Here is a 17,723-nt window from a genome sequence, read left to right as displayed (position 1 = left end):
CTACAATTACTACATGGGATATGATTATTCAGATACGTAGCTAAATGTCAGTCATCTAAACATGCATATGCAGTTGCCCACTTCCAGTTCATTATCTTCTATAAAACAAATTGTATGTGCAGGCTTCAAGGCTTAAAACCAGTGTTTAAGATGACAAGATGTCTTTGCTCTTACGATAACGTAAATTGACATGAGAGATTTGTATATAGAATTCTAGACTGCAGTGTAACCAGATTTTCGAATTTTTATACACATGTCAGTAGGTTTCTGAAGTGGCAGACTATAGTTCGGTAAGATATATTCATAAGTTCTTTCAAGAACTAATGATTACTTGACGTGAAATCATTTTTACTTGATTTCCAGATTGTATATCTTTTTCTGGTGGGGTTCTTTCATCCGTATCATGCCCTCTTAAGCGTGTCAGATGGCTGGCTACCGGAATAATGTAAATTTTGCCCTACCTTGAAGGTTATACTGTATGTCGGTGATAAGGTGCATCATCGTCCTCTCCGGAGAATGTTGCATGAAGATATCTAAAAATCTTCATGCATTATCTGTTTCAAATTTTTGTTTGTTTAAGTTTGCATACTTTATTTTTGAATCTCCCTCAATCGGGTAGCGCATATTAGCTATTACATCTGTTGTTTTTACATTACTCGGAATAGTTTTGTTTTACTTGCCTTAGATCATTATTTATTATAGTACTTTTATAACTTCTTTTATTTTTTAATCAATGCAGTATGGATTACCATTTGATGTGATGCTAACAAGTTATGACATAGCCTTAATAAATCATGAATTTCCTTTCAGAAATTCCCTAGCTCCATGGTGATTGATGAGGCCAAGGGTCTTAAAAATCCATCAGTTATATGTAAAACTGCTGCTTGGTTTCTAAAATGACTCATTCTTAACTGGGGAATTGCATGGCTCTGATTAAAACACTTATTCTGCATTTTCTTTAGGTACTATATAGTGTCCTTAAAGGTCATTTTATTATGACAAGGTGTGTACCACTAAAAGAAGCCATTCCTATCCAGAACAAACTTTCTGAACTATGGGTGTAGATGCACTTCTACTTCCTTCTGTTGGGCCACTCGATGAGCTTCTTTCTATTTGCAAGGGAGCAGGCGATTTGCGAGCAAGTATGTACCTTCATAATATTATAGAGGGATCCATCTACAGCTCTAATCAGTTTCTAGGGTGACATTCTTTTTGTGCCGTCACAAACATATTGAACTTCCGCTTGCGAAAACTGGGTATTGTATGCTTTGTAGGTGGTTGACGTCTCAAGCATAGTTAACTTCCCCTTGTGCAAAACTGTGCCGAGGTGTGTCATTTCGTGCAGGATATACAACTACCTTCGGTTTTGATAACATATTCTCTATTAGGGGCTCTCGCTTCCCAAACCTTCTTCTTGAGCCCCCTATGTTTATTCTCTTATTTTCTTCTTTATTGCTTTGTAGCAATATATTCTGTATTTTTTACAGAAACTGAGGACTAAATCCATTTTATAATACAATTGAAATCAATCACATCTTTGCCAAGGATCTGAGAGTGGATTGATCAATACTTTTTCTTATCTTTGGTGAGCTACTTTTATTATTACCAACGCAATAGTTCCTTCAGTATCCAAGTTCATAAGAATGAGAGGTGACCCATACCACCATTGCGCCATGCTCGCTTGAGTGTAGTATTAGTAAAGTTCAGAGTTATCCTTCTGGATAGTCTTAGAGGTTCCGTGTGAATGGATTAATGGATTTTATATGTGGATCACGGTGGGGTTGCATTAGAATCGAGACCGCTCTTCAAAGGAGGCTTGCGACAGTGAGACACCGATGAAGAAGTGTGCCCATGGCTTTTCTAACTCGCCAAGATGGGGATTTTGTTTTTGTTCATATTCTTTTTGAAGTCCCTATCATCTACACCAACCCCATGACATGATAATCAAGCGGCACAGTTATTTCCAAAAGCATGTTCCTATATAGTATTTCTGATCTTCAAGTGCATCATTGTATTTCTCATTATCCAAATACATGTTTGAGTGTAATAGTTAGTTATTTTCCAAATACATGTTCTAACTCAAATAATTAGTTTCAATATACATCCCTTGCATTTAATCCGAATTTTGTAACGTGCATATCATTAATACTTGACTTGCTATCAAGTTCAAAAGATTTTTGAAAAATACATTGTCAAGTTTCGTACCTACTTCATGAATGTGTCCGGTGCACCTAATACTCAGTTGCTTTACAGAAACATAATGAAGTGAATAAGGAAAGGGATGAGAAGCACACAGAACAAAGGGTATAATATATAATGAAGAGGGGATCAGGAGGAGAAATGACACCCTCCAAGCCAACAAGGTAAGAGTACATCAACCTGAATTCGTAGCACCACTAATTATATGAGCTGGAAGTTTTAGGACTAGCTTGATTGCAGTTATGATAAAATCATTCAGTTGCACCTTCATTTTGTTTTGAGTAAGTTTATTTATATGTTTGTGAATGTGTATCTATTGTCACTTTCTCCATTACATGATAGTGTCAAGCATCCAATGGACTTTTCATGTTCTAAAGAAGCTCAATAATGGAATATATACTTGTATACCAAGCTGAAGCACATTTAAGGTCAGTGTTAATATTTTTGGATCTGCAGAGACATGTGTGCAAACATCATATTGAGTTGGTTCTTCTGGTTCAGTTGGACAATTCGGTGTACAATGGCATGAGCAAGCCACATGATTTAGTCGAAGCGTAATGGGCTGACTCTCATCCTACCATCGTCACACAAGCTTGTACTACTACATCACATGAGCAATATATATGAAAACTATTACCTGAGACAGTTTTCAGAACACGAGCAAAGTGAAAATTTAGTCAACAAAGATGTAATTATTCCTGGCAACGGCAAAGGGGAATACGGAGCAAGATCTTCTCACCGAATAAAAGGGATTAACATGTTGCTTTGTTCTCAGAGAGAGAGAGATTTTTTTTTTGTAGAAAAGATTGATAGAGCTAGGAACAATATAGTGCAAGCCATCTATTAGATGCTCGTTTTTTACGCTCCCAGCGATGCACCACTTGATTGCGAAACTATTCTGAATCTTTGTCTATTGATATTTTTACATCTTCCATTTGTACTTTTAATCGTGACAACATTATTGCTCTTGGATAATGGTCAGAAACTAAAGAATAATTTTTTGGTATAAAAACGCATCTATCAAGCAAATAGAGCTGAAGACAACACGCTGGCTGTTGAACAAGAATAATTTTAAGAATATTAGTGACTATCAAGATACATCGAGCCAAGTGATATTTTTTAGATTACTATGTATCTATTTTTTATACACTTATTTTATTCTTTCATTATGTTTACATACATGACATATGCACATAACTAAAAGAAATTTGAGGGACCGTAGCAACGCACGGGCATTCAACTAGTTTAGATAAAGTTAAACTTCCTAAAGTTTGATCAACTATACAGAAAAAATATTAACATTTATAATTTTGAATTAATATTTTCTAGATCTATCATGAAATATATTTTCATATTATGTGCTTTAAAATTTTAGATATTCATATTTTTCGTATATAGTTGCTCGAACCTTAAAAGGTCCGACTTCAACTAAAAACTATAGACATCCTAATTTGAAAAGGAAGATTACTTTTGCTAACCAGTAGCCTCTGCTTGTACAGTCGCATCTTTGCGGGTACGCTACGATTGAACGTGAAGCTCTTTTGTTCAAAAAAAAGAAAAGAAACGTGAAGCTCTTTGCTGCCCCGCGTCGCGTAGCAAGGTTACCAACTGGCCGAGGAACTGATGGCACGAACATGTGCCTTGTGCCACCCGATGTTATTCTTCTACCACTGTATGTTGGTTTGCCCGTGTATTCTAGCTCCTAATGTGATGGTACATCTATCCATGCAACTAAACTGAAAAAACATGGTTCTGCTCACACGTACTGAATTTATACTACCTTCGTTCCACCAAAAGTGTCTTGACTTTATTAAAATTTGGACTAAATATGAAACATGCTCAAGCTAGTACTAGTTCAGCCGAGGGAACTCCCAGTTCAGTGTCTTGACATCCTCCGTACTACTTTCTAGTATACAGCAGACAAGCAACGGTTCTCTGAGTGATGTTTCCTTGATTCTTTTCTGGAACAACCATACCTTTATTTCTGGTATAATATGGTTCCTGTGAGATTTCCTGGTTCTTTGACTGAAGTTTCCTAGTTTCTTTTCTAGAAAAGCCAAGCCTTTATTTTCTGGTAAATATATGGAGATGGTTCCTGTGAGATGTTCTGGCCAGTTGTGATAGATGATATGATTCAATGTTAACCAATAATTTCCATGATATATGTATATCAATCAAAATAAGTGACAACTTTCCTGAAGAACATAAGTAATTTGTAACGGCGGCTGGATTTCGTTAATATCTGATACTGTCTGCATATGAAAAGGAGCTCCCCCTTTCTGTTTGATGATGGTTAACCAAGTACTTTGTAACAGCGGTTGTTCTGCCATTCTTTTTTCAATGTTTGATGATGGTTGACAAAGTAGAAATGTGCTCCAAAATTCCATGGCTGAGAAGAGCTACCAAGCACAACCGTGTAGAAACGATACAACCAAACCTTTATAGAATTATAGGTTGGGAAGGCCGAACTTCCCTTGATTAGATATCAATATCACATCTTTTTACATTAGGAACTTTGATACTACCGCACGCGTTTAGCATGTTCTTCCGGAAAGCATATATACAAACTGCCAAGTGCACTGATGCAATGCGACAAAATGGTGGGAACTGCAGCAACCATTACTTCACCTGGAGAAAACAAAATTGCCAATCCCTTAGTAGATATAAATACAGAAGACATGGTTCGAAAAGGTTTATGAACTAGATGTCTGTGCAAAGTTGTAAAACACACTAGTATCAGATATCATGTTCCTGGCTATATCTCCTAGGGTTACCTATAACAACGAACAAAATCCTGGAGCCTTTTGACACTGCAACTTATTTGAATGCCACCTAATGTTTTGATTTCAGCTCTGAACATTTAAACAAAGGAAGAACTATATGCATGGCCAAATATTCTTAAAAGTATGCAGGAGATGTTCCTACCTGTTGAACAATTCCAGCAGCTCGGCACATGAGACCGACAATCATTCTATATTTCTATGCACCGTGCAATATTCCAACTCCACTGCATCCATCGGGAATTGCAATGTCTAGAAGCATAAGAAGCAGGTCGATCAATAAAAGATATGAGGAAAAGATATATGGATAAGACAATGCAATAGTCAGCCAGTTACATAGATGAACTGACAAATATAACATGAGAAAAAAATCTCTATTTAAAACCCACTTTTGATACTAACAAAAGACAAACTAAATTACATCTGTTTTAAAATGCCAAAACCATTTACGGAAATGGTAAAATGTAGATATTTCACAATGAAAGTTCTACCTGATCAGGAAAAAAGAGCATTAAGAATTTTGCCACGTATCAAGGAGACAAAATTGAAACATGCCTATACTAATAAATTCTAGCGACAAAAAGTGACTTTGTTGTTCAGCTTTATCTATTAGAGACGAGAAATTGAATTTATTTTTTGTGTGGTGGAAGCTTGTAGCAAGGGTTTTCAATAAGTGATAAAAGAACTATTATTTCAGAAGGTAAATATTGAGGGCAAGTTGTTATTGTGGAGATAACATTAATAGCAATACAAAAACAGATAGTACTAACATAACTAGCTTTGAGGTTCCAAACCCGCCAACTGAGTTCCTCATTTGACATTTGATTTGGTACCTCTGAAGAGTAGAGACATAAAAAACAATACAGCTACAAGTTTGTCACTAACTATGTTTAAGTTGTTAGTGAACACTTGAGAAGCACAACAAAGGTATTCCATCAACCATGTACTGTATATAACATCACCGGATCTGGTCACTACCACAATACAAGGATTAAGGTCTAAGGATGAGCAATCACCTGGTGCATAGAAACTTGCAAAAGGATGACAGTTGATGGGATAACAGCTTTCATAAAGTCTTCTGAATTGCATGGACAGAAGTTGAACCATGTAGACATTGGCGTCCACAAATAGAAAAATTGCATCATTATCCTCATCATACCCGAGTATTTTCATCCCTCTAATCCTAGGAGGGAGTCCAAGAAGAGTATGCGTTTCAAAGGCGTTGTGCAGCAACCATGTAGTACCACCATGACAATTGACCATCCTCTGCCACACTTCGAATCTACAGTGCGAAAATATAGCAATACCAAGAGCATCATGCTCTGCCCTGATTATCTGATGTCTGAGGGAGAAATTAAGACATGGAGGACCCTTGATCACAGCTAGACTCTGCCTATCCAAATCAAACTCAACAATGTCGTCCGTGAGATCATCAATAAAAATAGTTGTGTTACTCACACTCTTAGATGACCAGTAAAGGACATTGCCAACAAGGATTCCAGGATTACTATCCGCAAGCTCACATTGATCCGCTGCTGCGATGATATTGCCCCAAACGCCAGTCTCCGAAGAGTATACACAAGCGATGGGTGTAGTATTGTTGTACTCGTCTTCGTCTTCGTCTCCGTCTCCACGGAGGGACATCAAGACAACCTTGAATGAGCTTGAGTGGCAGCTGCCGTGCACGTGGCCCTGGTCTGCGGCAACGCAGAGCACAGCGCCATAGATCGATAACCCTCTGAACACTGGTGAGCGGCAAAGCATTGGTGCTTGCTGGTGATGGGATCGCACATAATGAGCTTATGCCACTTCAGGTCCAAGAGGAGGACGCGACTGTGGCGGCACCCGAGCAGACGGATCCCAGTGCGGCTGTCAATTTGACGTTGCACGTCGAAGCGCTCCGGAGGAATACGGTCTGGAGGGCCTAAGGTGGATCTGAACTTGATGCCGTGGCTGCGGGCCTCGAAGACGCTGATGAGGGGCGGCTTCCCTTGGTGGGCGCGGAAGCGGCGGAGGAAGCTGGGGTCGGTGACGAGGCCTCGCCAGTGCTTGCAGACCGCGGAGGCGCGCATGAGGGAGGATGGCTGCGGCGAGAGTCAGAGGAGGATCTCCCGGAGCATGTCCTCGTTGAACGGAAGGGATTCAAGCGCCTCCGGCGATTTGCCGCGGCGGCGACGGCCGCGGCGGGTCATCCCGACGCCATTCCCGCTCGCGTGGATCTGGGGATGGAGGCGCGGGCTCCGGCGGAGGGGCATTCCGGATACGTCCTCACTGGTGCCGACCTGGGGATGGAGGCGCGGGCTGCGACGGCGGGTCATCTCCTCCGACCTCCGCCGCCGAGACTTGAGGACAGTGGAAGGGAAGGAAGAGTCAGGTTCATTCGTGGTGGACGAATGCACTGACAGTGAGGAGCAATGAGTACTACTGCTAAAACGAGACTCCTGAAATGAATCCGTATATGCTAGTAATACCACCACCAAAAAACTCCAGAGTATAACTCGATCAATCGTAAGAGCATCTCCAGCCGTTGGGACCCCTGGGCTGAAAATCCGGTGCTATTTAGCACCGGATTGGACGAAAGTTTGGTCCGGGGAGCGCCGAAGTTCTAGCCGTCTCCCCGGTAGACACCCGGGGTTCGGCATTTTTCAGAGGAAAACGTTCCTGGATGCCAAATTTCCTGCATAATTCGGCGAATTTGACCAATTTTGCCAACATTTGGCTTATTTTTACAAATAAACGTTACAGTTCAACAAAACAAGACAAGTTTTCAAACAAATTAAATGGAAACTAGTTGGTGTTGCCTCGAAGCGTCCATATGTGCTCCACCAGATCATCCTGCAGCTGTTGATGCATTGTGGAGTCTCGAATCTCCTGAAGCATAGCGATGAACGCAGCCCACGATATCGGCACCTGGTGGTTAGGTTGTGCAAGAGGACTGTCATATGGTGCAGCTTGCTCGCTCGGAGGAACCGGATACTTCCGCTCATTCTCGATAATCATGTTGTGTAAGAACACACAACAGTTTATCACCTCCCACATCTGATCTTTGGACCAAGTCAAAGCGGGGAACCGGACTACAACAAATGTCTGCTGGAGGACACCAAATGCACGCTCGACATCCTTTCGGCAAGCTTCTTGTTCCTTGGCAAACTGCTGCTCCTTCGAAAGGGCGGGGTTTGAGATAGTCTTCACAAATGTTGCCCACTTTGGATAGATATCATCTGCAAGATAGTATCCCTTGTTGTACTGCCGGCCATTGATCACAAAGTTAACCGAGGGAGCATGACCCTCAACAAGTTTGGAGAAGACCGATGAGCACTGCAAGACGTTGATGTCGTTGTTGGATCCCGACATACCAAAGAAGGAGTGCCAAATCCAGTGATCATGGGTAGCCACTGCCTCAAGTATCACAGTGCAACCTTTTTTGTGACCCTTGTACATTACCTGTCAGTCAAACGGAAAGTTCTTCAATTTCCAATGCATGCAGTCAATGCTTTCAAGCATCCCTGGAAATCCTCGAGCTTCATTGACAGCGAGGATCTTAGCAGCGTCTTCGATAGTGGGTGATCTCAAGTAGATGTCCCCGAACACTGTTATCACCGCCCTCCAGAACCGGTAGAAACAATCAAGGGCGGTGGACTCCGCCATCCGGCTAGACAATTGGACGAACACTGCCGGGTGTGTCCACGAGGAGCGACGCGAGGGAGCTGCCCGACGGCGGAAAATAAGCAGAGGGCATGATGGGTGGCGGAATATAGGCTGCTGGGTGGAGGAACGGAGGAGTTGAGGCAACCGGCCGGCGGATTTGCGAGGGGTGGTGCCGGCGGCGATAGAGCAATGGGAGGGGAGGAGGGATTTGCGTCGACAAAGTGGTGGCGTTCGTCTGTTCTCTCGCCGACAGAGCGGGTCCGTCCCCGCTTTTCTCTCGTCCAGAGTCCCCGATCGCACCCCGGGGGGCCGTGGATGGCCTGGACTCTCCGGACAGATGAAAGGCCTAATTCGAACGAAAACGATGAACCGGGGACGCGACTGGGCCGTTTTCGTCCATCTGAATGAAAAAAAAAGACGTCTTGGGGGTCTCGTCGGGAAGACGGCTGGGATGCTCTAATGAATCTATCTACCAACAGAAAAGTTGCTCATCAGGCAATTAGAAAGCTAAATTACTTGCTATTTGGAAAACTCGAGAGGCTGCTAACTAGTTCTTCCTAGGAGGTGACATAATATCAATCAAATTCCATTCAGCTGTTAATTATGTTGGTCTCGAGTAATGAGTGCAGCACTCGCTATATTTGGGAATTTTGAAGCACTACAGGAATGGGCCGATATGCCGAGGGCCGGGTACCCTCGGCGTAGCCTGTTTTGGCCGTCGGCGTAGGCTACGCCGAGGGCAGCCCTCGGCATAGCTCCTCGGAAACTAACTCCCTCGGCATAGTCACTATTTCCGTCGGCGTAGCCCGGCCCTCGGCGTAGCACGCTACGCCGACGGCAAAACCGTCGGCATACAAATTTAAAAAATTCAAATTTCTATTTTCCAAAAAAATTCAAAAAAAAATCGAAAAAAAAATCATTTTTTTATATGCTGACGGCAAAGCCCTCGGCATAGAGTTTCAAAAAATTTCAAATTTTAATTTATTTTACACCATTATTTTCTTTTTTTTCCCTTTTTTTTCTTACTTGTTTAACTTTCACCCAATACACTTAATCTTAGGTCAAATTACAATCATGGTTAAACTTCACCCATCCTCACACTACTCCAGCCTCAGCACGTTTAACTTCTTGGTTCCATTCGGATGAGCCTCCATTAAAGAGTTGACATCTTGCTGATAATAATATCATATCAATCCTATTAACCCTTGGACCGTAATGTCACACCTCTTTATTTTTGAATTCCAAACAATTACTTAAGTAAACTACAATGAATATATAAGTAATAATAATATTGAATTCAAATAATAATAAAATAATTTTGTTTTTTGGTCTTTTTTCTATTTAATATGGAATAATTAATATCTTTAAATCGGAAAATCGAAATTCCACAAATAATATGTCTAAATCGAACAGAAAAATGAGAGGAATCTAAATATAAAATCCATATCATCATTTGAACTTAAAATTAGAGAAATCCAAATATGACGTCCAGTTTGCCATCTGGCCAAAACGGCTCCCTCGGGACATGCGAAATGGCCGTACCGGACGCGCTGGTGCACCGTTCGCCAACAAGCTAAACGGACAAAAATTAGCACATAAAGTGATGTGTTATAGACCTAAAAACATTTTTCGCGAAATTTATTGAGCGACGGAAAGTGTACCTCTAGTTCAAATCCGGTCAGTTTCCAGCGGATTCGGTAGGACACCGGAGGAAGCCACATGGATTTCCAGATAGCTAGCGCGCATATATGGCATGTGATATGTGGTGCGAAGGAGGTGTCCTACCACTACGCAGAGGTCTCGCGCAATACTAAAATCCGCCCCATGTAGCTGCTTCACAAAAAACCCGTTTTTGCACCCCGAAAATGAAAAAACCATCGCCCATGGGTCGGATTGGAAATCCGCTCCCGGGGCCTTTCTTCCCATCCAAGGGACCACACACGTGCCAAATATGACCTTGGTCCGACAAACTATGCGGTGTAATAGGCCGTTTCCTTCTCATTTGCCCTAAAAGCCATAGAACTCCGGACGTGATAGCTCTGTTTGTTAAGGTTTTTCCAAAATAATTGTTTTATCCTAATTCCGATATTTGGAGTGGTTACTAGGACACATAAAATAACGCCATGCGGCTCCGCGGGATTTTCTGACTTCGTTTAAGTTACCATCTGGCCAAAACGAGCCCCCACGGAGATACGGTATGGCCGTACCGGGCGCGCTGGTGCACCCGTTCACCATCGCGCTAAACGGAAAAAATTTAGCACATAAAGTGATGTGTCGTAGACCTAAAAACATTTTTCCCGGAATTTATTGAGCGACGAAAAGTGTATCCCTAGTTAAAATCCGGTCACTTTCCAGCGGATTCGGCGGGACACCGCAGGAAGCAGCATGGATTCTCAGATAGCTAGCACGCACATATGGCATGTGATATGTGGTGCGAAGGCGGTGTCCTACCACTACGCGGAGGTCTCGCGCAATACTAAAATGCGCCCCATGTAGCTGCTTCACAAAAAAAACCCGTTTTGGCACCCCGAAAATGAAAAAACCATCGCCCATGAGTCGGATTGTAAATCCGCTCCCGGGGCCTTTCTTCCCATACCAGGGACCACACACGTGAAAAATATGGCCTCGTTCCGACAAACTATACGGTGTCACGGGGCGTTTACTACTCATTTCCCCTAAAAGCCATAAAACTCCGGACTTGATAGCCCTGTTGGTGAAGGATTTTCCAAAATAATTGTCGTATCCTAATTCCATCTTTTGGAGTGGTTACTAGGACACATAAAATGACACCATGCGGCTCCGCGGGATTTTCTGACTTCGTTTAAATTGCCATCTGGCCAAAACGAGCCCCCGCGGAGATACGGTATGGCCGTACCGGGCGCGCTGGTGCACCCGTTCACTATCGCACTAAACGAAAAAAAATTAGCACATAAAGTGATGTGTCGTAGATCTAAAAACATTTTTTTCCGGAATTTATTGAGCGACGGAAAGTGTAGCCCTAGTTCAAATCCGGTCACTTTTCAGCGGATTCGGTGGGACACCGCAGAAAGCCGCATGGATTTCCAGATAGCTAGCACGTACATATGGCATGCGATATGTGGTGCGAAGGCGGTGTCCTACCACTACGCGGAGATCTTGCATAATACTAAAATGCGCTCCGTGTAGCTGCTTCACAAAAAAAAAACCGTTTTGGTACCCCGAAAATGAAAAAAACATCGCCCATGGGTTGGATTGGAAATCCGCTCCCGGGGCCTTGCTTCCCATCCCAGGGACCATGCACGTGCAAAATATGGCCTCGTTCCGACAAACTATGCGGTGTCACAAGGCGTTTCCTACTAATTTCCCCTAAAAGCCATAGAACTCCGGACTTGATAGCCTTGTTCGTGAAGGGTTTTTCAAAATAATTGCCGTATTCCAATTCCGTCTTTTGGAGTGGTTACTAGGACACATAAAATAACGTCATACGGCTCCGCGGGATTTTCGGACTTCGTTTAAATTGCCATCTGGCCAAAACGGGAACCCGAGGACATATAAGAAAGTGTTTGAATTGTTACTATATTAACATGGTATTATACATGATTCAAATATGTATGATTTTGACATAAACGGATAGAGGATGTTTTTATGAACATTTTGATACCTTATACGCATTTTTATAATATCATATGAATTAGTTATGATTTTCACAAAATTAGACAAATTTAAAAAATAGTCTACGCCGAGGGTGGCCGTCGGCGTAGCCTGTCTACGCCTAGGGCCAAAGATATGCCGAGGGCTGCCCTCGGCGTAGACCTCGCTACGCCAACGGCAACGCTACGCCGATGGTCGAATGGGGAGGCTGGCCAGGCCAGGCCATACGCCGAGGGCCCCGACTTTTGGCCGTCGGCGTATAAAAAGCCCTCGGCGTATCGCGCCATTCCTGTAGTGAAGGTGGGAACTAGCCGACGGAACACGTAGCTGCTCAGGATCTTGTCCTCATGTACTAATACTTCGCTTCGTTCACGCACAATGGGTCCAACATGTAGCTGGGGATGTATCACTGATACCATATAGTCTGATAGTACTTTGCCTCCATCATGGATTCGCTATGTTACATACGCTAAGATTACTTCAGCAAGTTCAAGCTGTGGTAACTGAATTCTCGATGTTTTCCAAGCCCATTGCTATACCCCAGTAATTGGTGCATTATGGTATGCATGGTTTTTCCTTTTCTTGTCTAGCTAAATTACACTGAAGTGTTCGGTCCCTTGAGAGCAATTCCAATAGTATAGCCGGTTGTTGGCTATAAGCAAGATGTCATGTCATCTATAGTTAATATGTAGCCAACAAGTACAATAGTTGGCTATAAGATTGTACTACTTTTTCAATGGGTGGCCCACCTTTCATTCACACACCTTGTCTAGGAGCACGTGCTAGAGCTAGCTCTTGCATAAGAGCCCACTTACATTCTCTCTCCTCTTCTCTCTCTTTCAACTAAGCATAAATATATTATTTTAATTCTTGTAGCCAGCTGATTAGGTCCTTATTGTACTTGCTCTGAGAGGTTATTTATATCATCTCGGCACTCGATGTGCATTTACATACACCTTCAATACGCGGATAGGTGGTGATGGACGCCATCAGAAAAATTGACATTCAGTAAAGTGGCTTCTTCCTTCTCAACCACAGCTTGTGTATTATGCAGTCGGTTGAAAGTCATAAAGCTCCTAAATAACTAGAAAACAATGCACAAACCTACATTGTAGGATGATGTATAGACATAAATTTATTAGCCTCAAACAATTGCCCACTTCTAGTTACTGCATAGAGCCGTAGACCTTCCTCACTTGTTTTTCCTTTATCCAAGAAATAGTGATTTTGCTAATTTACGATCGACTGAAGAAAAAATGGGTTATACTAGTCACCTTTATGCATATAACAGACACAACTAAAATTTTACCCTTTGAACATGTGCATCTTTAGTATAATGTTAGTGCAGATTTATTCCTTATGTTATACATATGAAGTAATGCAACGATGGAGATGATTGTATATTGATCCAATCATTTAGAAAAATGGCTGTCATTTAGGAAACTGGAGGCAAAACACTAATACAGAGTCGGGACAAATCAACATGGATACACATCACCTCACAATATCCAGCTATGAGCTTTTATTGTTGTGCATTATTTTCGTAGTGGCCTAAGCGCTTTACTTTGAAACGAACATGGATAAATCACGAAACTGCATAACATTGCAACACCTCCTCCAACGCTCCAGTGGCAGCTCCTCTCCCATCTGATACAAAATCACGTAGGCAATCGAGGCAGTCAAACGACCATAATTGATTCTTGGCTAGTGCTGAGTGTGTGTGTTTGTGAGAGAATAAAAGGAAGCTGAGCGATTCAGCTCCAACGGTGTTGAATAATACTTCAATAGTGATCTAGAATTACCTTGCATGGGCCGTTTGGTTGGGCCTTTTCTGGGTTTTTGGATTTTGACTTATAAATCACAAAAGTAGATAAATAGGGATATGGTGTTTTGGCTTATAGGACTAGATGTATCCATTATGAAAAATGCATTTTAAATTTATTTCAGAATGCCAAAAAAGTTATAGGAAATTGGGTGTATATCCGAGCATTCTATGTTCACACATAAAGTTTTGTGAAAACATATATATTCATATGACCTTTGTAAAAAACAAAAAATTGTGAAAAAGCTATTTTGGAGCACCGAAAATGTCCTGTTTTTACATAAGCCACAGACAATGTCTTTTTTGCGAATCTTTGTGTGGAAACATAAAATATGTGGATGTATGCCTAGATTTTTTTCTCGAAATTTTGAACATTTTGAAATACGTCTTTTGAGCGACGGGTGCATCTACACCTAGCTGATTTTGCATTTAGCTTTTGTATTTTAACTAGATATATTTAGGTGATGTCATAAGCCAAAAGCCAAAATCAAAATCAGGTGCTTATGTGGCTTATAAACCAATATTCAAAAGCCAATATTAAGTGTAACTAAGCTCCTAGCTAGATGCATTATCGTTTAGAATACTACTGTTGGAATGTTTCAGTAGTACCAAGATAGAAATATAGCTACATCGTTCAGATTATGGGCACGTGTGATGTGTTGCAATGATAATGATAATGTATGTATGTGTTAGATTATTAGACAATTTTCCTGTGAGTTTTATTACCGAAATCAACATTACAGATGAACAAGCATACTTAACCACACACATTAAACTAAGCACATGTATCAGATTTGAACATGGAACAAGTAGTAGTGCAAGGTAGCAGAGGAAATGCACGTACAACACGGCCGGGAAGGTCGCACCAGCAGCAGCAGCACCACCATGGGAGTTGTTGATGTCGCCTATGGTGTAGTCGGAGTCGTCGATGAAGCAGTCGAACCGGCGAAGAAGAGCACGAACAGCAGCGAGCAGTCGCGCCGAGACGCTCCCCAAAAACCTTATCGCCCGTTGATGACCCACAAGTATAGGGGGTGTATCGTAGTACTTTCGATAAATAAGAGTGTCGAACCCAACGAGGAGCAGAAGGTGTTGACAAACAGTTCCGATAAAGGATTCACTGTAAATACTCACAGACAAGTATTCAGGGGGTTTTGATATAGCAGATAAATAAAGTACAAGTAAGTAAAATGCGAGAGTAATAATTGCAGCGAGTGACCCAATCCTTTTTAGCACAAAGGCAAGCTGGTTTGTTTACTTATGATGACCAAACGTTCTTGAGGACACACGGGATTTAGTCTAGTACTTTCGCTTCATATAGCTGATTAATCTTCATTGTTTTGATAAGTGTTGTGTGGGTGAACCTATGCTAATGCACCACCCTTCCTAGGACTAATACATACTTGTGATTAAACCCCTTGCAAGCATCCGCAAATACAAGAAAGTAATTAAGATAAATCTAATCACAGCCTTAAACTCTGAGATCCTGCTACCCCTCCTGCATCGATATACCAACGGGGGTTCAGGTTGCTGTCACTCCGGCAACCCCACAATTAGCAAACGAATACAAGATGCATTCCCCTAGGCCCATAAAGGTGAAGTATCATGTAGTCGACGTTCACATGACACCACTAGAAGAATAACACCACAACTTAAATATCAAACCATTAAATATTACTCAACATAGTTCACTACTAACATTTAGACTTCACCCATGTCCTCAAGAACTAAACGAACTACTCACAAGACATCATATGGAACATGATCAGAGATGATATGATGATGAATAACAATCTGAACATAAACCTTGGTTCAATGGTTTCACCCAATAGCATCAATAACAAGGAGTAATCAATACCGGGAGAGTTTCCCCTATGAAATAATCAAGATTCAACCCTAGATGTTACAGCGGAGACGAGGTGCAGCGGTGGAGATGATGGTGTCGGCGGTGGAGATGATGGTGATGATGATTCCAATGAAGTCCAGCTCGATGGCGGTGACGATGGCGACGATTTCCCCCTCCGGGAGGGAATTTCCCTGGCGAATTTCAGCCTGCCGGAGAGCTCTTTTCTCTCTGGTGTTTTCCGCCCTGCAGAGGCGACTGTGTCTATTCTCGATGCCTCCCCTCGCCTTAGGGTTCTCGGGAGATCAAGTACGCGAAGGAGAGATGGCCGAGGGGGGTCGTGGGCCCCCTCACCACGTGGCGGCGCTGCCAGGGTGGGGCCGCGCCGGCCTATGGGGAGGGCCCATGGCGGCCCTCCTCGGCCTCCCCTTTTGGCTGGCTCCGTCTTCTGCTAAAATAAGATCTTCGGTATATTTTCCGTCAATTGTTGATCTTCAGAAATACTGTATCCTGACGGTGCTTTTTCCAGCAGAATCTTGACTCCGGTGAGTGATTCTCCAATAATCATGAAACATGCAAAATAGGTGAAATAACATAAGTATCATCTCTAAATATGAAATGTATCAATGAATAACAGTAAATTATGATACAAAATAGTGATGCAAAATGGACGTATCAACTCCCCCCAAGCTTAGACTTCGCTTGTCCCCAACCGAAACTGAACTCAGTAAACAAGACCACATGTTTATGGAGTGAAGAGTCGATAAATAAAATACGGACAAGAAGCATCACATTCATTAATTCACACAAGACATTCTAGTGAACAACTTCCTGATACGTCTCCGACGTATCGATAATTTCTTATGTTCCATGCCACATTATTGATGATATCTACATGTTTTATGCATACTTTATGTCATATTTATGCATTTTCCGGAACTAACCTATTGACGAGATGCCGAAGTGCCGGTTCCGTTTTCTGCTGTTTTTGGTTTCGAAATCCTAGTAAGGAAATATTCTCGGAATTGGACGAAATCAACGCCTAGGGTCCTATTTTTCCACGAAGCTTCCAGAAGTCCAAAGGGGAAACGAAGTGGGGCCACGAGGTGGGGACACAGTAGGGCGGCGCGGCCCAAGCCCTGGCCGCGCCGGCCTAGTGTGTGGTCCCACCAGGACTCCACCGACCTTGCCCTTCCGCCTACTTAAAGGCTCCGTCGCGAAAACCCTATCACGTTCGACGAAACCAGAGAAAACCTTCCAGAGCCGCCGCCATCGCGAAGCCAAGATCTGGGGGACAGGAGTCTCTGTTCCGGCACGCCGCCGGGACGGGGAAGTGCCCCCGGAAGGCTCCTCCATCGACACCACCGCCATCTCCATCAACGCTGCTGTCTCCCATGAGGAGGGAGTAGTTCTCCATCGAGGCTCGGGGCTGTACCGGTAGCTATGTGGTTAATCTCTCTCCTATGTGCTTCAATACAATAATATCATGAGCTGCCTTACATGATTGAGATTCATATGATGATGCTTGTAATCTAGATGTCATTATGCTAGTCAAGTGGATTTTACTTATGTGATCTCCGGAGACTCCTTGTCCCACGTGTGTAAAGGTGATAGTGTGTGCACCGTGTGGGTCTCTTAGGCTATATGTCACAGAATACTTATTCACTGTTATGAATGGCATAGTGAAGTGCTTATTTATATCCCTTTATGATTGCAATGTGTTTTGTATCACAATATATCTGCGTGCTACTCTAGTGATGTTATTAAAGTAGTTTATTCCTCCTGCACGGTGTAATGGTGA

The 17,723-nt window shown here is 42.4% G+C and overlaps 1 long non-coding RNA gene across 1 annotated transcript; it reads right to left on the bottom strand.

Annotated features, from left to right (window-relative positions):
- Positions 1–4,614: 4,614 nt before the first annotated feature.
- LOC124699921 lies at positions 4,615–6,675 on the bottom strand. The gene is made up of 3 exons (XR_007001562.1): positions 5,996–6,675; positions 5,125–5,231; positions 4,615–4,827 (listed from the first exon to the last, which is right to left on the bottom strand). It is a non-coding gene; the product is annotated as an uncharacterized LOC124699921 (long non-coding RNA).
- Positions 6,676–17,723: the final 11,048 nt, after the last annotated feature.

Source organism: Lolium rigidum, chromosome 3 (genome assembly GCF_022539505.1).
Source record: "Lolium rigidum isolate FL_2022 chromosome 3, APGP_CSIRO_Lrig_0.1, whole genome shotgun sequence".
Classification (NCBI taxonomy): Eukaryota; Viridiplantae; Streptophyta; class Magnoliopsida; order Poales; family Poaceae; genus Lolium; species Lolium rigidum.
The sequence above is the reverse complement of the archived record's forward strand: the minus strand, read 5'-3'. Positions and strand labels throughout refer to the sequence as shown.